Source organism: Ictalurus punctatus, chromosome 28 (assembly GCF_001660625.3).
Source record: "Ictalurus punctatus breed USDA103 chromosome 28, Coco_2.0, whole genome shotgun sequence".
In the NCBI taxonomy this organism is placed as follows: Eukaryota; Metazoa; Chordata; class Actinopteri; order Siluriformes; family Ictaluridae; genus Ictalurus; species Ictalurus punctatus.
In genome coordinates, this window is record NC_030443.2 from 8,087,788 (window position 1) to 8,112,112 (window position 24,325).

Genomic DNA, 24,325 nt, shown 5'->3' on the forward strand with positions numbered 1-24,325 from the left:
TACGTTATCGAAAGCCGTGCTGTTTCCCCATGCCTTGTTTCTGTTGAGTTAAGATGGCTGACGCGTACCCCTTTCTTTCGGATACATAGAGGTGAAACGGTTTGCTATAGTCTGGGTTAGCCAATGCGGGAGCGGTCATTAAGGCCATTTTAATATCTGCGAGTGCAGCTAGAGCTTCAGGAGTCCAGACAAGGGGGGGCATTTGGCTGTGATTGGTCTGCTGCCTTAATCATGTCCCGTAATGGTTGAACCCTTAGCATGAACTCACATATCCATGGGCGACTGAACCCCGCCATTCCTAGAAACGCCAACATCTGCCGTACAGTGGTTGGCTGTGGGGCCTTGCGTATGGCCTCTACATGCTTTGGCGCTATAGTACGGCTTTCTCCCTCTAACACACGACCTAGGTATTCCATTTTTTGTCTGCAAAATTGCAACTTTTCTTTACTCACTTTGTGGCCATTTGCGGCCAACATTCTTGGGACCTTTAGTGAGTCGTGCTGGCATTGTTCTTTGGACGCACTACAAATCAAAAGGCCGTCGACATACTGCAAGATGGTGCTACGGCACTCCAGGACTGAGAGGTCTTGAGACAGTACCTGATTAAATATGGTTGGGCTTTCACAGTATCCCTGTGGAAGTCTAGTGTATGTGTACCACTGCCCTTCATATGTGAAAGCAAACAAATGCTGCGAGTCTGGGTGCAGTGGCACGCTAAAAAATGCTGAGCATAAGTCTATGACAGTATACCATTTGGTTCCTTCTGGAATGTTCGACAATAGGGTGTGTGGGTCTGGCACTACTGGTGTTTCAGGTATCACGATTTGGTTAATAGCACGCAAATCATGTACTAGCCTCCACTTCTGAGTCAAGTTTTCTAACTGGAAAAATGGGGGTATTGCACTGACTTCGTGTGGAGATTAGCACTCCGGCCTCTACCAATCCGTGTATTGTGGGCTGTATGCCTTCTCTAGCTTGCGCTGACAACGGATACTGTTTTTGGTAGGGCAACCTTGCATTCTCTTTTACCTTAATCTGAGCTAGGTCAGCGGATTTAACAAGCCCTATGTCAGTCGGATGTTTTGTCCATAGCTGTTCTGGAACAGTTTTCAGTATTTCCTCATTGTCCTGATCTTTTGCTGCCTTAACTGCCATTTGCAAACCATTTCGGTCCGTGCTCGTGCATATGCAGACACTAGTGGCCACGGCGATGTCAACTGCCGTTATTGAGATTTGCACAAACTTTCCATCAGGCGATTTGTGCAAAGACAGATTGGTAGTTGGTTTCCACTCTTTTACTTCTTTCGCCTGCCTTATCATTGGCCCTACATCTTCCGGTTCAAGGCCTTTGGTGACCATGAGTGTGACATGGGGCGCCGTCCCTTCCAGCTGATACCAGTTTGTGTTTCTCTCTGGGAGCTTGATCATAGCCGCCACTCCCTGTGGGCCGCTTATTATATCCATGGTTTTAATGTCCATTATTTGTCCCTGTTCCATGTCTTCCCAAAGCTGAGCATATTCCTGGTCTCGTCCACCATCATCATATTTAATAGTGCAATGTAAAGGGGCCTCCACCTCTGTGCAATCGGGCCGCATGTACTGTAACCATGGTTTCCATTCTGCGTATCTGTGCCAGAATTCCGAGTTAGATGGATCGGACATCTCCAACCAGTATACCATCCTCACATTACGGGCGGTGCTAGGTGGTTCGTGCAACAATAGGTATTGTGTGGATATTGATTTAGGGAATGTCACCCAAATCCCAGTCGCCTCGCACTGTATCTGAGCTCCCAGCTTACACAGGGCATCACGTCCCAGTAGGTTGACAGGCGCTCCTGGTGAATATAATAGGGGTGCTTGTATTGTCACGCCATCCAGAGTTAGTTCTTGAGGCTCGGTGAATCGTAAGGTCTGTATTTTTCCTGAGAAGCCCATAGTTTGAATTGCCTTACAGGTGAGGGGGAGCTGTGAACCTTCTTTCCCTATGCTTGAATATGTAGCTCTAGTGTCGATCATAAAGGGCGCTCGCAAGGTGTTTCCGATCGTCACTGTAACAGTTGGCTCTTGTTCTGGGTGCAGTGTGGTGATGGACTGCATCAGCTCCCCCCTGGGCTTCTCTAAGCCTCCTCAACTCTGGCTGGATCCTGGCTCCCCATAGGGGCCATACATGGGGCCACCTGGGGGAACTGGGGGTAGCGGTTGCCATTGAGGTGGCATTCCATAGCTCTCCGGCGCTCTCGGTCCAAGCACCTGACCTCTTCTTTCGGCCCTATCCATACGGTCTCCCCAAGTTGGTCGTGGGACACATGGACAATTTCTCCTGAAGTGGCTAGGGTCGCCGCATCCCCAACATCCTTCAGCTGCCATATTTGGTCTTTGCAGAACTCGACCCCGTCCGTATCCTCATCCCCTCCCCCAGGCGGGTGGCGTCCCCGGGTACATGGGGGCCCTCATTTGATATATGTAATCCATCTGGGCGGGGTGCAACATAGTATTTATGTGTGGGACTTATGTGCCTGGTATCCACTGACCAGCAGCAAAGGGTCAGCTGCCGCTTGTGAATGGGGCACCATTAATGCTGCTTGTTTAATGTGTTCCGTCCTCTGTTCCTTCTCTTCCTGTTTAGTCCTGGTCAGTTCGCCGAGCTGTGCTTTACAGAGTTGGCTCATTAGGGTTTCAGTGGCATCTTTAGCTTCTTTTTTCAGCTTTCTGTGTTGCTCCACGTGATGGGTCACATGTGCCACAAATAAATCCTATTCCATTGCGTTGACCCCCACCACTGCACCTCCCCAGGGAGAGCCTTCTTCAACAGCAGTTTGAACAGTCCCACACTTGCCACCGAATCGTCCCATTTGGCACCTGTTTCATCCTCCATTTGTCTTGAAACTCTTGTATGAAGTTTATCACGTTTTCTTCGTCTTTCAGTTTTATATTTTCGAGCTTCCCAGGGTCCATCTTAGCCAGAAACATGCTCCTCACTGCGTCCCATATTTCTTGTCGGTACAGGCCAAACAGGATGGCATCAGCCTTGGGGTCGTCTATCAAATTCCTGTGTTCTGCTATATCGAAAATCTCTTCAGCCCATACCTTGCCCACTGTTTGGCAGAAAATGACTTTGATATCGTCAATTGCCAGGTGCTGTCCTGATGTTTTTTCCTCGAACTGTGTAATCCATTTCTGCCCCCCTTCACACATGTTGGGTAGTCGTTGGATCAGGCCAGTTAGGTCCATGAAACTCCAGGGTGCATAATGTAGGGCTTCTTCTTTAACCATGAGGGGCATCTGACCTGGGGGTGACCCAACCTGATTAAGGCTGGGTTCCGACTGGGAGCGGGAAGGCGCTAAGTAGGGAGCCGCTGTGATACCAGGTTGGAATCTCACTGGGGGCCTCAGGCTTGCCCTGCTCCATAGTGCTCTAGCTTCACTAGGCTCCGTCTTCATCGGGTGGGTGGCCCTTCAGGCCTCCTCCTCACTGACGTCCTGTTCAACTTTTCCTTCGTCGTCTGTTTCAGTCCCCTCGCTCTCAGTCCCCCCTTGTTCGTCCAGATCCATGTCTGAACTCACTTGCTTCTTCTTCTGCTGGTGGTATATTAGGCCCTTTGAGTCCTTACTCAGGCTCTTCACATGTTTTCCTACTGACTGGTTCAGTGCTCTTCTCAACCTCTGTGATTTTGATTCTCCCAATATCCCGTCCTCCAGCCATCGAATCCTGCCCTCCAATTCCTTATCCTCCTCGATAGCATGTGGGGAGAGCACCACATCCCCCTATATACGGACCACCCGCCCCACATTGTCTCTCGGCTCCCCTTTTTCTCCTCCTCTGGTGTGTGGAGCCCCTCGTGCTCTGTTTTCACCCCCGTGCCCTCTCTCACTCCTACGACCTTCTTGATTTTCACTGGTCCTATGCTCCTCCTGGTCCTGTATTTCCTCCAGTTTCTTGTCTCTTTGCTTGTCCACCATTGGCTGTGACCCTGGCTTCGGGGTGCTAGTGCTGGTGGGAATCTCCCCGTGCTCCGGCCACCCCGGGGTGTGGGTCCAGTTTTTCATGTACTCCTGTAGTTCCCTGTCCCTCTCTTTGTTGCCTACATGTGGGAGGTCCAGCCGTGGGCTTTCGCTCTCGACCAGGGTTCTATCCTCATATCCGGCAGCTCCTTCTTCCATTTTGGTAGGTTCTCCATCCTCCCGCATGTGATGCCTCATTCTTTGGTATCGGTGAATGTTCCCTGAATGTCCACCTTGGTTTCCTTCTATTCATCTTCTCTGTCCTCCAGGTCTTGCATCATGTAGAGCCTGGCAGGTGTTCACTTCTGACAGGTCTCACTGGAGGGTGGTACTGAGGGGGCGGGGCCTCGGCCCGTTCTTTCTGAATGGCCTCTTTTATCTTTTTTTCTAGGCTTGCTTCCCTTTCTTCTTTCTTCCGTACCACTGCCTCTGCTCGTTCTATCTGCCATCTATCCTTCTCCTTCTCCTCCTTCCCTGCGTTCACAATCCAGTCCACTATCTTCTCTGTCTTCACACATTTCTCCCTCACTCTCAAGCCTTTTTTCTGTTCATTCCATACAGCTAATCTCTCTTTCATTATCTGGCATAGCTGTTCATCAAGAGTACCTTCCTTGGGCCATTTCCACTCACCACTAGTTTTCTCACTCCATTTTTTACAATAATGCCTAATGTCATTCTCATCTGTACAGTGTTTGCTTATCACCCTCTCTATCGGGCTCATCCCTTTCTTACATTCGGCCATAACTTTACTGCAGGTCGTGTCTCACACCTCTAAGCCCTTAGAGTCTTTTGTACATGCCCCCCCTAAATCCCCTATGTTATCCCTCACAGCCAAATGTTTTCCTCCTACCTTGTCCTGCTGTTCCGGCCTGCTTAGCCTATCTCGTACCGATTTATGCCTGTTTTTCCCCTTCTGTCTGTACTCGGTCCAGCTGCCATAGGGACTCACATACACTCAGAGTACATACATATCAATGCATTTCATATGACGATTCAATTAATCTTATGATTCTTAAGTTTAAATTTAGGTAATTCACACAGCCTCACAATCCGGCAGTTCTTACATGTTTACACTGTTCTTAGACATAATATTTACAACACCTATTCAATATTACCCAATTTTGGGTCCTGTACTTTTTCATTTATCATAAGTTTTTTCGGGAAGGAATACAAAAGGGGAAAATTATATTATTATTATTTGTCATTTAACTAAACAACACGTTCATAATTTATGGAATATAAATGAAAGGTGCCAGTGGACTGACTCACTCATTTCTCAACAATGGCCTGAAAATGCACACTTTTTCCCCCCACCTTCAATCTTCCTTTTTTCCTTGGATCACACAACCTGGGAATATGTTGTTATATATTACAGGTCTAGAAGTTCTTATTTACACAATGGGCAGTCTGACAGATGTCTAAAATATTTACAATGTTCTTGCATGCTCCCCAATTTTTAAAACACTCACACAGCAGTTATTGATACCAAAGTAATTATAATACACACAGTCACACCGACTCACAGAAAGTCTGTACCAGATTCAAAACATTAAAAAAAGCAAAAATATCTCACAATGTTCTGTGTTAACCAGTTCAATCTGAAGAGCACACACACAGTATTGTTTTTTTTTCTCCTTTTTTTCTTTCTTCCACACAGACGGCAGGCCTGCCTGCACAGATAAGAACAGATAGGAACACACACACGCACACACTCCTTTTTATCAACAACGCCTGCAAGCTCACATACACATATTATATTCACGCACTATTACACATATTTATTTTATTACATACACACAATTGTGGTCTCGGAGTATAAAGCACCTTCATACCAGCTCCGTATGTATGAAGCTTGCAGTCATATAAATTAAATGCAACTTTCTCTGAAACTAATTTTCAAAGCTTATCCAACACACATATCTCCTTATGTATGGAGCTCATGTTCAGAGCACTAATGAATACATTTTTCCCTGTCTCCAAAACTAAGTTTCAGAGCTTATCGCACATGCATGCACGCTCTCACACCACACTCATATTATAAGCACACACATTTGTTATTACACATTCATACACCGGGCACGCTGGGTCCGTTCCCTAAGTTGCGTGACCTGGACCTGGGCCCAGGATTTATACCCCTCTCTATCCAGACCTGGACTCAATCCAGCGGTATTAGGGGTCCCCCACCAATGCAGCCGCCACCTCTAGTATCCGGTATCTGGGGTTTGAGGCCTCATATCGACCTGCTTCCTGTCCAGTCCTGGAATTTTTAACCAGCGGTAATGCGGATTTTCACTCACACAACACATTACAATTTCATTAAACAGTCTTATGAACCTTATTCATAGCCCTTATACAATTACAATCGGTTCACACTTCTCTTACCTCTTCTCACTCACTCAAGGTTCTTTTGGAGAGCAACTTTAGTCTTTCTTCCCACCCCGGGGGCTTCCCAATCGTAACAACAGACCACTTAGACAGAGCTTTGAAATAACAGGCATCTGCAATGCCTTCTTCCTACACGGCCTATCTGTTGCTTAGAGAGTGAAGTCCCACGGGAGAGATTACAGACATATAGATCTTAACCCAGTCCCAACTGGGGTGCCAAATGCTGGCCCAAATTTAGCCTATTACCCAAAAACACTTAAAATTCAACATAGAGGCAAATACTCACATCTGTGTACCCAATTGGAGATAGAAAAAAAGACACCAGCCGTGAGTGAGAAGAAGCAAGAGTCCAGATTTATTGGTTACGTTCCACCACACGAGATCCACACCGATGAGGATTCTCAGAAATGATCTGACACCTGGAGCTCAAGCTCCAGTATTTATACTGTATTTACACAGTAAATAACCAATATATCTTAGAAAGAAACTTGCTCCAATCTTTGGGGTTAGAGGCACAGAAAGTTTGGAGGAATCGGCCTAATTCTTGGTTGACCCGTTCCACTTGGCCATTAGCTTGTGGATGATACCCTGACGTGAGATTTACGGTGACTCCCATCTTTTCCATAAAGCTGGCCCATACCCTGGAGGTGAATTGAGGACCCCTGTCGCAGATTACCTCCTCCGGAATGCCGAAATACCTGAAAATATATTGGAATAGTAGCTCGGCTGTCATGAAGGCGGTGGGTAGGGTGTGAAGTGGAATGAAACGTACTGACTTTGAGAATCGGTCCAGCGTGAAAAGAATGGTTGTGTTTCCCTGGGACTTGGGTAGATCGGTTACGAAATCCACAGATATATGTGGCCAGGGACGTTCCGGTAAGGGTAAGGGAATTTGCCAGCAGGAAGTGTCCGTGGTACCTTACTTTGTGCACACGAGGAACAGGATGCCACCACTCTGTGTACCTCCCTTTCCATATTAGGCCACCAGTACTTTCCCTGTAGCAAATGGTATGTGCATTGTGCCCCTGGGTGACCTGTACTGACTACTGTGTGGGCCCAGATAACGAGTTCTTGTCGGTAATGTTTGGGCACGAATAGTCTTCCTGATGGACATTTTTTGGGAACTTGTGACTGGGGAACGTCCTCTAATTCTTGATCAAGTTCCCACTCTAGGGCACTGATAATACATGAGGGGGGAATGATGTACTCTTTGTGGTCCAGATGTGACAGGGCATCGGCTTTTGTGTTCTTGGATCCCGGTCGGTATGACAGGGTGAACTGGAACCTGGTAAAAAACAGTGACCATTGGGCGGGGTGACGACCTCTTTGCAGTGCGTAAATATTCCAAGTTCTTGTGATCGGTAAATATGACGAAGGGATGTGTAGCTCCTTCCAACCAGTGCCGCCATTCCTCTAGGGCTAATTTAACAGCTAAGAGTTCTCGATTGCCCACATCATAGTTTCTTTCGGCGGGTGAGAGCTTACTGTACATGAAAAGAAAGCCACAAGATGGAGTTTTGGCCTTTCTCCAAAGCGTGGGGAGAGAACCGCTCCTACACCTGTCTTCGATGCGTCGACCTCCACTACGAATGGTCTAGATGGGTCTGGGTGTTTGATAATGGGGGCGGTTGTAAAGGCCTTCTTGAGCTGATCAAGTACGGCTTGGGCAGCTGGTTCCAAGGCAGGCGTCTTGGTTTACCTTTTAGCAAGGATGTCAAAGGATTGGCTATGGCACTAAAATTCCGGATGAATAGTCTGTAAAAATTTGCAAAACCCAGAAACCTCTGTAACTCCTTCACCTTTGTGGGTGTAGGCCAGTTCACCACTGCTTTGACTTTTTTGTGATCCATGGTGTAACCCCTTCAGGGTGTAGGGGAATTAGCCTGGGGGAGGGCGGAGCACAGACCCACAAGAGACAGGTTGCAGTCAAAATGAGTGCTTTATTTGTCCGTGTGTGGATTGTCTGTCATGAGGAGGTGAGGGCGTGTGAGTGCGAGGGGTTTCGTGGGGGTGTGGCTGGCGTTGTGACCTTCTCGAGGGCATGTCGGGGTTCCCGAGACGTGCGCGTGGGTCTCCCGTGCCGTCATCCACCGTTGAACGCGATCTCACCACCCGGTGGTCTCGTCCGCGCTCGCACCTTCGGGGAAAGAAGGTGAGAGAGAGAAAGGGATTAGAGATTTGAGAGAGGATACCGTCGTGGTCAATGTCGGCGTGCCTATATGCCGCTGAAGAGCACGCACGGAGTCTGTCTCTTAGTCGTTCTCTCTGCGCGGCCGGAAGCGCATCCTTTTATCCTCCTCCGCCGTCGCCTGAGTGGTGGAATTTCCCCGACGGACTCCCCAATCGCCAGCCGGTGTAGCGTCAACAGTCCCGCCCCACCGTGACGGTCCTTCCGGCTGACGGTGTGTTTGGCACGAGGCTGTCTGCTTCTTGCCAGTGCGGCAGTTGGGGAAGGAGCGACTTTCTTATCATGTGCGCCGGCTGTCGGTCCGTCGCAACAAGGGCTAATGATGTATCCTAGAAATGAAATAGTGTCCTTATGAAATTCACACTTTCCAGCTTTGACATACAACTGGTGTTGGAGTAATCGTTGCAGAACCTGACGGACGTGGTGAATGTGTTCTTCCTTGGAATTGGAGTAGATCAAGATGTCATCGATGTACGTGATTACATGACGTCCCAGCATGTCCCTTAAGACGTCGTTGATGAGACATTGGAAGACTGAGGGAGCGTTAGAAAGCCCAAATGGCATGACCAAGTATTCGTAGTGCCCGGACATGGTGCTGAACCCCGTTTTCCACTCATCCCCCTCTCTGACCCGGACTAAGTTGTAAGTGCTGCGTAGATCCAACTTGGTGAAAATGGTAGCAGTGCGCAGCTGTTCTAGAGCAACGGGTACTAACAGTAGTGGATAGCGATACTTGATGCAGCATTGGTTTAAGCCCAGATAGTCTCTGCATGGTCGTAACCCTCCTCCTTTCTTCTCCACAAAGAAAAATCCGGCAGATACTGGGAATGTTGAGGGTCATATGTAACCCTGGTGTAATGCTTCTTGAATGTATTCTTCCATGGCTTTCTGCTCAGTCTGCGTTAGTGGGTAAACTCTTCCTCGGGGTGGTGTTGTGCCTGGGAGCAGATCAATGGTGCAGTCGTAGGGCCAATGAGGTGGTAATCCACTGGCCCTTTCTTTAGTAAAAGCTTCACTGAGGTCTTGGTATTCACTGGGAATATGGACGGTGGTCATAGTGTTAGGGCTCTCTATGGACGTGGTTGCTAACATGATCACAGGTGTCTGGAGACAATGCTTGATGCAATGAGGGAACCAGTGTATTATATCCTTTTGAGTCCAAGAACTTCTCGGGTTATGGTATTCTAGCCAAGGAAGGCCTAGAACCACTGGATTTTGAGCAGACACAGTGACATGGAAAATCATACTCTCCTGATGGAGGGCGCTGGTGCGGAGGTTGACTGATTCAGTGCAGTGTGTAATGAACCCCTTCCCAATGGGGGTTCCATCGATAGCTTGAATTCGGCATGGGGTGATTAATGGACGGACGGGGATGTTGTGCTGCTGTATGGTGGTTTGGTCGATGAAAATTCCCCGCCGCTCCTGAGTCAATCAGCGCTTCTAAAACACAAGACAGCCCTGAGTACTCTAATATGACCGGCATAACAAATGCAGATTGAAATGCGCTCTGGGCTGCTACACCCAAACTCACCCTTGGCTGATACTGCTTAGTGGTTGCGCTCTCTCCTGGGGCATGGCGTTGCTTAAGAGGGCATTGTTGAACGAAGTGCCTTTCTTCGCTGCAGTAAAAACAGCGATGTTCGCGTCATCATCGTTCTCTCTCCTCCATGCTAACCCGTGTCCGACCCAGCTGCATGGGCTCAACGGGAGGACCTTGCACAGCCACCTCCACCTCGCGGCGTATGGGGCGGCGGCTTTGTAGCAGACGGTCCAGGCGAATCATCAGGCTAATTAATGAGTCGAGTGTTAGTTGGTCATCTCGACACGCCAGTTCGGTCACGATGTCAGGATTTAATCCCTAGCGAAATATAGTTTTGAGGGCGGGTTGGTTCCATCCACTCCTCGCTGCTACAGTGCGAAACTCGAGAGCATAATCCACCACGCAGCGTGATCCTTGTTTCAGGGTTAACAATTCCTCCCCAGTCTCCCTGAGTGTCTGGAGAGTGATCAAAGACGGTCCGGAAACGCTCCGTCAGCTGATCATACGTGGCTATGGTGCTATCTCCCTGCTCCCACTCCGCTGTGGCCCAGAGCAGAGCTCTCCCGGTCAAAAGTTCCATAAAATGGATGATCTTCTGACTCTCAGTCATGTCTGGGTAGGTAGAGAAGAGCAGGGAGCATTGTAGGAGAGAGCCCCAGCAGCGTGCCGGATCCCCGTCGTATTTCTCCGGCGCCGGGGTGGGGGGGTAAACGCGTAGTCGCTGCCGTAGCGAACGGCGTGGTTTGATTTAGCCTAGCTACCTGCTCGGTCAGGTTGGCTATTCTTTGGTCATGGTCGCTGATAAGCCGGCCGTGGCTGTCGATGACTTGCTGCCAACGCAGATCACCCGCTGCTTCCATAGGAATGCAAAGTATTCTGTCACGTACCGTAGGGAGCACGGAAGCAGAAGCAGGCGGCAGGATGAATACGTAGGCAAAGGGGGTGATCAAAGTTCGTAGTCGTAAGGCAGGCAGAGGTCAGGCGATCGGTGAATGAAACAATAGGGGTAAGGCAGAATACGTAATCGGAACGGAAGATAAGGTCGATGAAACTAAGCGAACAAACACAGGGAATCAACGGTTTGTAAAACGACAGAGAACAAGTCTACTGAACGCATACTTCGCAAAGTCATTGTGGTGAAAGAGTCTCTATATGCTGTGGTATGAGTGTGTGTGAGATTGGTGACAGGTGTGTGTGATTAGAACTCTGGGGAAGGTGAGCTCATGCGTGTGTAAGGGGTGTGTGTTGCTTCTTGGGAAATTGAGTCATGGTTGGGCTGGGATATGACACATAGAAGCACATTCGTTGTTTTTCATACATGCTCGTACAAAGTAAATCATGCAACTATTAAATCATAATACTTTGTATTATACTTTTAAATCATGCAACTGTTAAATCATAATACTTTGTAGGGAAAATTAGCTGTTCGGGTTAAGTTGTTGCATCTCCACCATTATATGTAACAAAAAGTAGTTGTTTAGATTGAAATACCTGTATTCTCCACCAAATATGTAGGAAAGACTAGCAGATCAGCTCGAAAGGGGAAATTTGGCTAATTTAGTTTTGATCAACTATTCATCCAGCAATTTGTTGAACTTAGCGTATTCATTAATTTTGCATTAGATATTACCTCTGTGGCCACCGGCAATAATATCCTAAATACAGTGAAACATTATTTTAAGAGCATGTAGCAAGATCGGCAGTTCAAGGCAATAGACATATGTGAACAATAAGACATGTATGTTTAAGAACTGACAAGATTTTATTAAACTCTTGTACGACACAGAAATGAATGTAATACATAAACACATGCACACACACACATACATAAGCAGGGTGAAAATGGCGTTTAACAGCGTGAATGAAGTTCCGTGTTTATAGCACAGTATTTTATGTCATAGACCATGACCTGAATGAACCATCAACATATGAATCTAATTTCACTCCTTTAGAAGGGCTTTAAACTTAATATTATGTGCACCAGTCTTAGCTAGATTCTGGAGGTACTGCGCCTGTTGAGGGGATTTCCTCGTTAAGTCGTCATGTTGAGGGGTTTCCCACAATGGTTATTCATCAGTCGTCTGGTCAGCATTTAAGTGGCGTTTAGAGAGTTTATTTGGTGTCTCATGCCCATGAGGTTAATCAGTCCATTGTCTCTGCAGATGGGTGGTTCCACACTTTTCATGATGTTTGGATTAAACCTGTTCGAAATATTAACATGTACATATAATAACATTTTCCCTGAATTTCCTTACACTTATCCTTCAGGAAATTACGTAACAGACACGTACATACCACACAAGACATATATTAACTGTTGTTAAGTACACTACTAATAGTAAAATATAAGAAACATACTAGTACTATACTAATACATGCAAAGTGAATGAAACAATTTGTGGTAAGTTAGTGGTTATAAGCACAATAAATCCAGATGAAAACATGGCAGAAAATGGGTGATTGCAGTTTTTTTTAAAGATGTTTTAATTGTCACAGTCATTGCTTATGTGGAGTGCTCTGATTGTGGAATGTGTGAATACGGGGGCTTTGTGTAGATTTATATGTATCACTTTTAATAAAGTTTATTCTCAAAAAGCAGCCTTTCAGCACTACAGATATACATTACATAGAATACATATCTATTTGCTACTACCTTTGTGTGATCACGTATTACTAATTCCCCTACTAATTTATAGTTTTTTAATAGTTAGATAGGTTTTTGTTCAAGAAGTTACCTGTCTATATGAGCAGGTTATCACTTTTTTAGGCTAAATGCTATTTCTCTCTCTTTTCTCTTTGTTATTTAGAATCGAGCATCTATGGCGAGATGCCTGGCTCAGCATAACTCAGCTGTACTATGAAGTTCTTCATATCCTTGAAGAGGATGGCTTGTTGGATTTCTCAATTTCTCTCCACAAGTTTTGTGCATATTATGTGTTTCTTTCATGACTAGAACATTATCTTCACATCTTTACTGAAGGCTGGGACAATCTTCCCTTACGATCTGAAGGTGGCCTTACCCCTAACTAGCTGTGGATACTGGGACACATCCAGAATTCAGACACTGAAGAGGATTTTCAGGTTTGTTTTAAAGCACTTCATTTTAGATAGGTATGACTTGCCCCATTATTCAGTATCTTCAAATTATGTATGTAAAACACAATAATTGCTTTTAAAAAATAAATTTCATAATATGGGGCTGTTTGGAATGATTTAATTCAAATGAATTAAATGAATGTTGCAAATGAAGAACCATTTTGAGTTCAAGTCCCTGCAATTGAATGGCCACTGACTCTAGCTGTGATGGAAACAGTAAAATCCATCATCAATCATCTTGCACCATCTGAACCATATAGCAGGATCAGTTACTGTACATATCAATGGTTGAGTATGTTGAAAGTCAAGTCTAATCTGCAAATAAAAGCTCCATGTAAACTTATTTATTATGAAATGGATTGCACAGGCCTGTAAACCTACACATTGTACTTTGGCTGACAGAGCCAGTTAATACAATTTTATTTAGTAACAAACAACGCGTTGTTGATAGTATTTTCTTATTGACAAAAATTGCAACAAAAAATAAAGTTGTCAAACAAACAAAATGCTGTTTATAGTGTGAGTGAAATGAACTTGGAATATAGTATGATGCATATGACCATCATGACAAAACTTGACCATGATGATAAAGTCCCATTTTTCTCTTAAAAGCAAAAAGCAAAATAGGCTTGTACCCATGTCCTGTCATCCACTGTAGAATTTTGCTAACAGTCGTTTAGCATTTTCGCCTTATTCTTTTATAAAATATTGAAATAAGTTAGTGTGAAAATAAGGTTAACAGATTATTTATTTTTGTTAATTTGGTTTTCTGTAAAACCAAACGTCAGTTTTCTGTAAAAGTCCTGGAAAAAGTTCATGATGTTTTTTTTCCATGCTGCACTTCTCAGTGATGACAGGGTGGCACATCTCCAGAATAAAACCAACCTGAAAACATAATCAAATATGTTTACCTTGAATTTATATAATCTACTGTATTTCACACACTAACCATTAATTCAATGGGAACACTGCAATTTTTTTTACCGTGTCATTATCTCCTGGTACAGACATTGGTAGACAATCATCTGGATGCCTATTCATAACCTTTGGGATGTCATAAAATCTGTAAATCTGTATAACCCAGATAAGTCAAGGGTAGTTAAAAGATTAAGAGTGCAGGGATTTGTCAGTCATGAATAAGCAACCATTATATGCTCATTTTAAAGACTGAGAATTATACTGTGCATAAACTTGTAGTTTTCAATGTCTGCTATTTCATTATATTTACCTTCACAATAAGGTGTGGCATAAAGGCTCATGCTTAAAGGCTGGTGGAGGTCCACCTTGTGCCAAGTTGGCTGGCATGATTTCTCCTGCACTCCTAATAACAAGATGAATAAAAAAAAGTGTAAATGGTACATTTCAATGTATTTTCCATTAACTAGACACAAATAAAATGAACATGTCAGAACTAATGAATTTCATACCTGAAGTATTTATGGTTCTAGCTTTTAAGACAGGAAACAGGATTATTTCCCTTTTTGTCTATACTGCAGACAAAGCCTTTCCTTTCAATCTCTCCAAGCATTTCTAGAAAATAGCAAATACAACCAATTAAAAAGGCAAGTGTCTACTTTTAGAAATATAAATATGCACTTCACCTGTTGGGAACTTTTTGCTTAAAGCACCACTGTCTTTGCTTGGTTTGTGTTGATGTGTTGGGTTCATCCACGTAGCAACTAATGAATAATGCAGTTCTACCAACATAAAAGAACAATAACTGCCCTAAAATTGACTACATTTTAGTTAATCTAAATGGTCTGTAAATAAAACTAAGCCTTAACTTACACTAGTTAAGTACAAAAATCTGCATGCTCCTCCTGGCATCCCTGGATATGTATTAGAAGAACCTGAAGGGGAGTCATTTTGCTGAACATTGTGCACTGGGCTTTTATTTTTTTTCTCCATTTTTTAAAATCCCTTTGCTTTTAGTGGCAATGCAGTAGTGTCAGTTTCTTCTTTTGGTGGAGGGATGACAACCATTTGAAAGCCTTTAATATAAACTATTTAGACCCATTTACAGGCATGTGAAAAAATAAATATACCCCATGAAATTGTTGGCTCTTTTGACATATTTGGACAAGCAAACATTTGATCATCTTTAAAACAGTGCCTATTAATAAAGTTTATATACTTGAACAAAACCACAAGGAAAAACCTTTAGCTTTTTCAATAATTTATTCAACAGAAATATCAATAGACTTTCTTCTGTGGGAAAAAGTAAGTACACCCTTGGACTCAGAAGCTAGCATTGCCTCCTTTAGCAGAAATAACTTCTTGTAGGCATTTTGCATAATTGTCCACCAGGCTTGCTGGAATTTTCAACCACTCCTCCATGCAAAATTCTTTCAGTTGCAAGATGTTTTATTGCACCACTGCCCGTTTTGACTGTCCATGGTGACTGGGCTGGTCTCTGTCTGTCTGACCTCCCTGTCTAAGACCTGCTCTCTTACCCATACATTCCCTGCCCATCTTAAGCTGTTTGAACAGCATCAACACAACAGTCTGTGCAGTGCTAATGATGTCCACTAATGGGACCTGATAAACAAAGACAATAGCAACAAATAGCAAAAATCTTAATAGTAAGTACTTATAAACAGTAATCACCTCTATAGCCAGAAGTGTTCAGAATAGTCATTAAATTCCTCTATTAGTCTAGAGACTAATAGACACAAGCTAACTTAACAATACTAGCTTTGGTTTTAATATGATTGTGCAGTGATGTGCTAGTTAGTAACTCATCACTGCACAATTACATTAAAACCAAAGCTAGTATTGTTAAGTTAGTTTGTCTCTAAGTTTACAGAACGTAAAAAAATTATTCTACTAAAGTCCTGCAAACTTCGATTGTAAATGCTAATTTAGGTCAGCAGTTATCAAGCTGCTGCTCTGGTAATGTATTTTCTGTATAGCCTACAGCATGGACTATAATGAATACAACAGCAATGCACTTTATTTAAGCCATTGAGACCTAACTGAAACTTAAAATTAAACTATTAAAAATAATTACATTTTAAATAACTTTGCTTGACAGAGAACATAAAACTGTACCTGAGATGTTGTCAGAGTCCCATTGATAGATCCTTTGGCAATCTTGCTGTCAACAGTTGAAAGTAGGATGCTGTAGACAGTTCATGTGCACTATGCAGAAAGACGATTGGTGTTCTACTCAATACACTTTGCCTGTGACCTAAAACTAACTCTAAACTGTTTATGTATTTTTGACAGTTGTTTTTAACTTCAGAAACACCTGTACACCTGCTCATTTATGGAGTTATCCAGTCAGCCATGTGGGATGAGCCAGTGATCATGTTGCAACAGCACAGTGCATAAAATCAAGCAGATACAGGTCAAGAGAATAGGAAAAAATTATCTCTGTGACTTTAACTGTGTCATAGTTGTTGGTACCAGATGAGGTGGTTTGAGTATTTCAGAAACTGCTGATCTCCTGGTATTTTCCACACACAACACAATTTTCTAGAGTTTACACAGAATGGTGCGAAAAACAAAAAAACACAGATTGAGTGACAGTTCTGTGGGTGGAAACACCTTGTTGATAAGAGAGATCAGAGGAAAACGGCCAAATTGGTTTGAGCTGCCAGAAAGAATATAGTAATGCAAATAATAACTTTTTGAGCATGTGAACATAAGAACTTGACCATGGAGCAATAGAAGAAGGTGGCCTGGTCACCTTTGACCTTCTGGTCAAAATGTGATGAATCACATTTTATTTTACATCATGTGTACAGCTAGGTATGTGTGCATCACTTACCTGGGAAAGAGATGGCACCAGGATGCACTATGGGATGAAGGCAAGCTGGCAAATGCAGTGTGATGCTCTGGGCAATGGTCTGCTGGGAAACCTTGGGTCCTGGCATTCATATGGCTGTTACTTTGACATACCACCTACCTAAATATTGTTGCAACCACGTACACCCCTTCATGGCAATGATAATCCCTAATGGCAATGGCCTATTTCAACAGGATAATGTGCCCTGCCACAATTCAAAAATTGTTCATGAATGGTTTGAGGAACATGATAAAGTGTTCAGTGTTGACTTGGCCTCCAAATTCCCCAGATCTCAATCTGATTGAGCATCTGTGGGATGGACAAACAAGTCCCATCCATGGAGGCCGCACCTCGAAATGTACAGGACTTAAAGGATCTGTAGCTAACATCTTGTCATTGCATGCCTTCAGAGATCTTGTTGTGGACTCAATGCCTCAGAGCTGTTTTGGCAGCACAAGGGGAGACCAATATTAGGCAGGTGGTTAATGTTATGGCTGATCGGTGTAAGTATATATACAGTGCCCTCCACTAATATTGGCACCTTTGGTAAATATGAACAAAAAAGGCTGTGAAAAATTGTCTTTATTGTTAAACTTTTTGATCTTTTGTTCAAAAAAAGATATCAGGATATCAAACAATTGCAAACAAAGCACAGGTTTATATATATATATATATATATATATATATATATATATATATATATATATATATATATATATATAGGTTATATGTTAAATATTGGTGTGCAGCAATTATTGGCACCCTTTTAGTCAATACTTTGTGCTACCTTCCTTTGCCAAGATAACAGCTCTGAGAATTCTCTTATAATGTCTGATGAGGTTGGAGAATACATGGCAAGGGGCTTTCTTCTTCACTTCACCCCACAGGTTTTCTATGGGCTTCAATTCAGAGGACTGGGGTGGCTATGACTGGAACTTGGTTTTGTGGTCAGTAAACCATTTTTGTGTTGATATTGATGTATGTTTTGGATCATTGTCCTGCTGAAAGATCCAACCATGGCCCATTTTAAGCTTCCTGGCAGAGGCAGTCATTCATTTAATATCTGTTGATATTTGATAGAGTCCATGATGCCATGTATCTGAACAAAATGTCCAGGTCCTCTGGCAGAAAAACAGCCCCAAAACATTAAATAGCCACCACTATATTTAATTGTGGGCATAAGGTACTTCTCCATATGTCTAGTGTGTGAGTCAAGACCAAGTCCTTAAAAAAATTGAGTCCGAGTCCAAAAGGGGCCGAGTAGGACTCAAGTCCGAGTCCTTAATGGCCGAGTACGAGTCGAGTCCGGCTAAGTCCAGAAAATAATTAATTTGAAAGAAGATTTGAAATTGCAATTGTAAAGTAAACACTGAACTGTTAAATTAATATTTTAACTTTCACATAATATTGGCAACATAAATGTAACAAAAAGTACCGCTACTACATCTTGCCATCAGTGGCAGCTGGTCAGTAGGGAGCGCTGGGGCATTCCCTTCAAGTTATCCAGAGAAGAAGTCTACTTAAACACATTAAACCTAACTTAAATACATATTGCAAAATAATTATGTAATATAATTATTTAGTCATATTATTTGCCTGGTAGTCAAGTTAGCATTTATTTAAAAAAAAAAATCTCAATTGTACTTCAATCATATCTGTGTGCAGAGCGCTGGCCAAATGAGTGTGAATGTACGTCCTTAAACTTTTGAAAAGCAGGTGACTTGAGGCTGCTCTGTAATTGGCTTGCTTCATATTGTCCTTGACACTCCCACTTTTGTTGTTAGTGACTTAATATTGTTTTAATATTTTTTGACCTCATGTGCTTGGACCATTCTCAACGACTCTTTCCTGCTACTGCAAGAGATTGTTAACAACATAGAAGTAGGTGCAACATTTCTTCCAGATGAAAGAAAATTTGGTTTTATCTTTACACACAACCCTCGTTGGTGTTCAAATGAAGAGAAAAAAAGGATAATGGAGTTTGGACTAGATTGACCCAACTTACAATTTTTTTTAAATTGTGGACAAGCTTATACCCGGGGTTTCTCCGGCACTTGTTATGGCAAACAGCGTTGGCTAGTTTGATGAGATGTAAGTCCTGCATTTTATTGTTTTCTTTGTTAGCTGTTTCAAAGTCCTGGTACCCGGGGTACAAGACTTAAACATCTTTCTGAAAAACAGCATGAAAGTAGCCACAGCCTTCTTGACAATGCTATAATTCTACAGTTTTTTGGGAAGCTTAGCTTTGCTGAACATTCAGTCCCACATTACTAATGGTGTGATTTTCAGTTTGTTTGCACCCGCAACCCCCCCCCCCCCCCCCCGCCTTTTATTTTAACCTGCTGCCACTGCTTGCCATTACCATTTAAGATTTTTATTTCATGTCATCAGCACCTCACCTAGTTTCCTATCAAAAAATGGTTTAAAAGAAAAAAAGGGATATAGAGGTATATGTAGAACTTTTATTATATTACAAGTGTATGAAAATACAAATTAATCTGTTTTGTTATTGTATCACACTATATTGTGTCCTCCAGGGTTCCAATTATTTGATGCCTATCGTCACAGTGATATAGGCTCAGAGAGAGAGTACAGAGTAGAGTTACATTTAGCAGCATGTAGAGATGGAACGGTAAGAAAATTTCACATCACAATTATCGTGACCAAAACTATCACAATATTGTCAAAATGTGTTGAAAATGTACAAAAGTACTGATACACACTCTGAAATCATTTAAACAGGTTTTATATTTGACTATAAAGTAATGGATGGTTGTCACTAAGCTTGCTGCGATAGTCGGTACATGGTGTTCGGCTGCACACCAATTATATCACTTGACCACTGCGGCACCGCCCTCAGGGGCAGGGGCAATGTAAAAAAAAAGGCCTATATCACCAAAGAGCTAATTTTACTACTTTGATAATATTCTTATCACCCTGGTTGACATTGTAAACAGACTGTGTGTGGTCACAATAATGAATATGAGAATGACACTACTAATATAACCTAATGGTATTTTATTTTTACATTTATAGAAATAATTACAACAAAATGGCAACTTTTAGTGGAGAGATGAGTATAAAGAATCATATACTATAAAGGCTGTCTAACATGGTCAATCAGTAGGACTGATGACAGGAGAGTGGTTCTAACCATCTAACAGCATCACTGTAACAACATCTAAAAGAAAACCAGCAACATTATGGGTCATAAATGCATTGTTATTATAGATGAGTGGTCTGATGGATTAGTAACTGATTGATTCACTGATTTACATTTACATTTATTCATTTAGCAGACACTTTTATCCAAAGCAACTTACAAATGAGGAAATACAACGATATATCAAGTGGAGAACAATACAAGTAGTGCTACCATACAAGATCTTTTAATTGAGTTCTAGAGAAGCAAAGTGCACACAGTAGAGGTGTAAGTGCCAGAGTGGGTTTTTAAAAATTTTTTTATAATAATGTGGGATTGGCATTTTAGGGGTTAGTTAGGTGTTCACAGAAGAGGTGGGTCTTTAGCTGTTTTTTGAAGATAGTGACAGATTCTGCTGTCCGGATTGAGGTTGGAAGTTCATTCCACCACTGACGGACAGATAGTGTGAAGGTTCTGGAAAGGGACCTTGAGCCACGCTGAGTAGGCACTACTAAGCATCGGTCATTAATCGATCGCATATTGCGTGAGGGAACGTAAGCCTTCAGGGAGTGCTGAGGTAGGGGGGTGCTGTTCCAGTCAAGGACTTGTACGTGAGCATCAAGGCCTCGAAAAATCTCTTTATTTATTTGTGAATTTAATTCATTTTTGTGAAACTCCTAACATATATTTGTGGATCTCATTCTATTTATTTGTGAATTTGTTGTATCTTTGTGAAGCTCGCTACATTTATTTATGGATCATAATCTATTTATTTGGAAATATGAAACAATTCTAACCCCGTAAAATTGCCACTAATTCGAAAGCGAAAGTGAAATGTATTGCCGCCACGCAGGCATTTATAAACGATTTAAAAGCGAGGGTGAAAAGAGGAGAAACCGCCAACGAAGCGCCTTCTGGCAAGCTCTACAGACAGGATTACCATCTTCTATTAAGTTTCCCTCAGCATTTTTATAAAATCCAAAATATAACCACACTTCGAATTTGTGTTGGACTTATGCTGGGTATGTGTGGACAGCATTTACCGTGAGTTTTATAAGTCATGATAATCACTCACGGTTTAAATGATAAGTGTGACACGGTAATACTAATCGTCTGGGAATTTTATCGTGGTTTATCATGAAACTAGTAACTAGCAACATGTCTTAACAAGCTTCATGCTTTATTACTGTTTTTAATCTGTCTATGAATGACAACAAACTCATTTCTGAACACAGCTCTGTTCTTGTAACTTTTTTTCATTTTAATTTTAAAATGAAATCCCTATCAGCATGGTTTATGATATTTATTACATTAAGAAGTACATTTAACATTTCACATGAAATTCAAGACTGGAATCACCAAATGCTAATGCTTAGAATCTTATTTCACGATAAAGATACATTTTCTCAGGTAGGTCAATCGGCAGTATTCAAGTGGAAATTGAATAAAGCAATTAAATGTAAAATAAAATAGACTTCACTATATGATATACAGTGATTCTTATTAAATTTACTGTATTTAAGTTATTCAGTCAAAGGAGTGAGTGGGTGATTTTCTCTTTGTCTTTTGTTTTTTGATTAATGTTAATGACACTAGGGATGTCACGAGAACCGATACTTCTGTACCATGTCGATACCAACATTCTTAAAACGTGACGGTACTTGTTTTTCGGCAGTAGCGTGGGTACCGAAGTTGTAATTCATCCAGAACTGAAGGGGGCAGCAAATACCCGTAAGTGTTTTAGTCGGTCCACAAGTGGTAAAGAAGAAGAAGAAGAATGCTTACAAGCACATGGGAAAAACTATAGAAGATTAGCTTAGCTTAAGTTTAGCTCTGCCCCAACTCATTGAGAGGCAGAGAGAGAAAAGCTTGTTGAGATGAAAGGTAGCATCGGTTGCCGGCGTGTAACCGATGCTATCGTTCATTTCAGACAAAGCGAGGAGACACCTGGAATTTGGCAAAGCACCTGAAAGACGGGTTATTATATGTTTGTCTGAGGCAGCTGGCATTGTGGCCGTGAAACCAGCTAAGGTTATGCTCTATGTAATGTTTGCGATAGCCAGTTATTTGTTAATGACGCTAATGCATTGCAGTGTTATATACTACCTCCTAATGGGCCACCATGCATCACCATTCAGCCTGTGTCCTGTCAGCAAAATGTAGCTTGATGTCACTAATAATTATTTAAATGTTCATGCTTTTAATAAATCTTTCTGGCCTGCCACCATATCAGTGAATTTAAACCAATGCATTCAGAGTACAAGGTATGTGTGTGTGTGTGTGTGTGTGTGTGTGTGTGTGTGTGTGTGTGTGTGTGTGTGTGTGTGTTTAGGGGTGCACCTCAGCACTTGTTATTAGCATTACTTTTCATAGCTGCCCGTGAAGGGCATCAATACTTTTGAGAGCCTACAGCGTAGGGTGCCAATACTTTTGAGATCCAGAGGCGAAGGGCGCCAATACTTTTGAGAGAGTCCGGCTCTCAAAACTATTAGCGCTCTACGCGTCCGGCTCTCAAAACTATTGGCGCACTACGCAGCCGGCTCTCAAAAGTATTGGTGCCCAAAGCGTCCGGACTTCAAAAGTATTGGCGCCCTACATGTCCGGCTCTCAAAACTATTAGAACCCTACGCGTCCAGCTCTCGAAAATATTGGCGTCCTACACGTCCACCTCTCACGGCCAGCATTGTGCTAACACATGTTAGCAACAAGCTAGCATCATACTAAAACATGCTAGCATCATGGTAAAACATGCTAACACCATGCTAAAAAAGTTATTATAATTATTCTTCTTCCACTTTTTTTCGGCGCATAACTAGTCTTGCACTGTTTGTCGGAGATCGACGGGTGAGATGTCAAATCGATCGGCTTATTGAGGAGAGGTGTGCTATGACTTTTATAAGCGATCGGACTGCCAGAATTCCCTCTACGGAAGCTCAAAGTCGGAAAATTTCCCATAGACTTGCATTGATTTTGGAAAGTATTGGCCCTCTATAGAGAAAGCTCTAAAAGTTTTGCCTCCGTACACATTCGGCTCTAAAATGTATCGGCACCCGATCTGTTCGGCTCTCAGAAGTATTGGCACCCTTTCCGGCCACCTCTCAAAAGTATTGGCACCCCGCACGGCCAGCTCTCAAAAATACTGGCGCCCTTGAAGGCTGGCCCTAAAAAGTATTAGCGCACCACACGGCCAGCTCTAACAGTGCTGGCGCCCTAACTGTCCGGCTCTCAAAAGTATTGGCGCACTACGCGGTCGGCTCTGGAAAGTATTGGCGTCCTCCGCGTCTGGCACTCGAACGTATTGGTGCCCGATGCATCCGGCACTGGAAAGTATTGGTGCCCGACATGTCAGGCACTCGAAAGTATTGGCACCCAACGCGGCCGGCGCTCGAAAATATTGGCACCCTTAGAGCCCAGCTCTCGAAAGTATTGGCACCCTTAGAGCCTGGCTCTCAAAAGTATTGGCGCCCTACGTGTCCAGCACTCGAAATTATTGGCATCCTCCACGTCTGGCTCTCGAAAGTATTGGCGCCCTCCGTGGCTGGCACTCGAAAGTATTGGCGCCCTACTCGTCTGGCTCTCAAAAGTATTGGCGCCCTACTTGCCTGGCTCTGAAAAGTATTGGCGCCCTACGCGGCTGGCTCTGAAAAGTATTGGCGCCCTACGCGGCCGGCTCTCGAAAGTATTGGCGCCCTACTTGCCCGGCTCTGAAAAGTACTGGCGCCCTTAGCGGCCGGCTCTGAAAAGTATTGGCGCCCTACGCGTCCGGCACGTGAAACTATTGCCGCCCTACGCGTCCGGCACTCGAAACTATTGGTGCCCTATTTGTCCAGCTTTAAAGTATTGGCATCCTACAAGGCCAGTATAGTGCTAACACATGCTAGCAACATGCCAGCATGATGCTAAAACATGCTAGCATGATGTTAAAACATGCTAAAACATGCTAGCATAATGCTAAAACATGGTAAAAATGGCCGGCTCTAACAATGCTGGTGCCCTATCGGTCCGGCACTCGTAAGTATTGGCGCCCTACGCTGCCGGCTCTCGAAAGTATTGGTGCCCTTCGCGTCCTGCACTCGTAAGTATTGGCGCCCTACGCTTTTGGCTCTCGAATGTATTGACGCCCAACGCATCCGGCTCTCGAAAGTATTGGCGCCCTGTCCCTGTTTCTCCACCGCAAGCACC

The 24,325-nt window shown here is 43.3% G+C and overlaps 1 protein-coding gene across 1 annotated transcript in view; it reads left to right on the forward strand.

Annotated features, from left to right (window-relative positions):
- ajm1 (apical junction component 1 homolog) overlaps positions 1-24,325 on the forward strand; it is a 62,892-nt gene that overhangs the window by 24,532 nt on the left and 14,035 nt on the right. Inside the window, exon 2 of the mRNA XM_017460342.3 lies at positions 12,923-13,196. The gene's annotated coding sequence lies outside the window, so the exon portion shown is untranslated. The remainder of the gene's footprint in view (positions 1-12,922; positions 13,197-24,325) is intronic.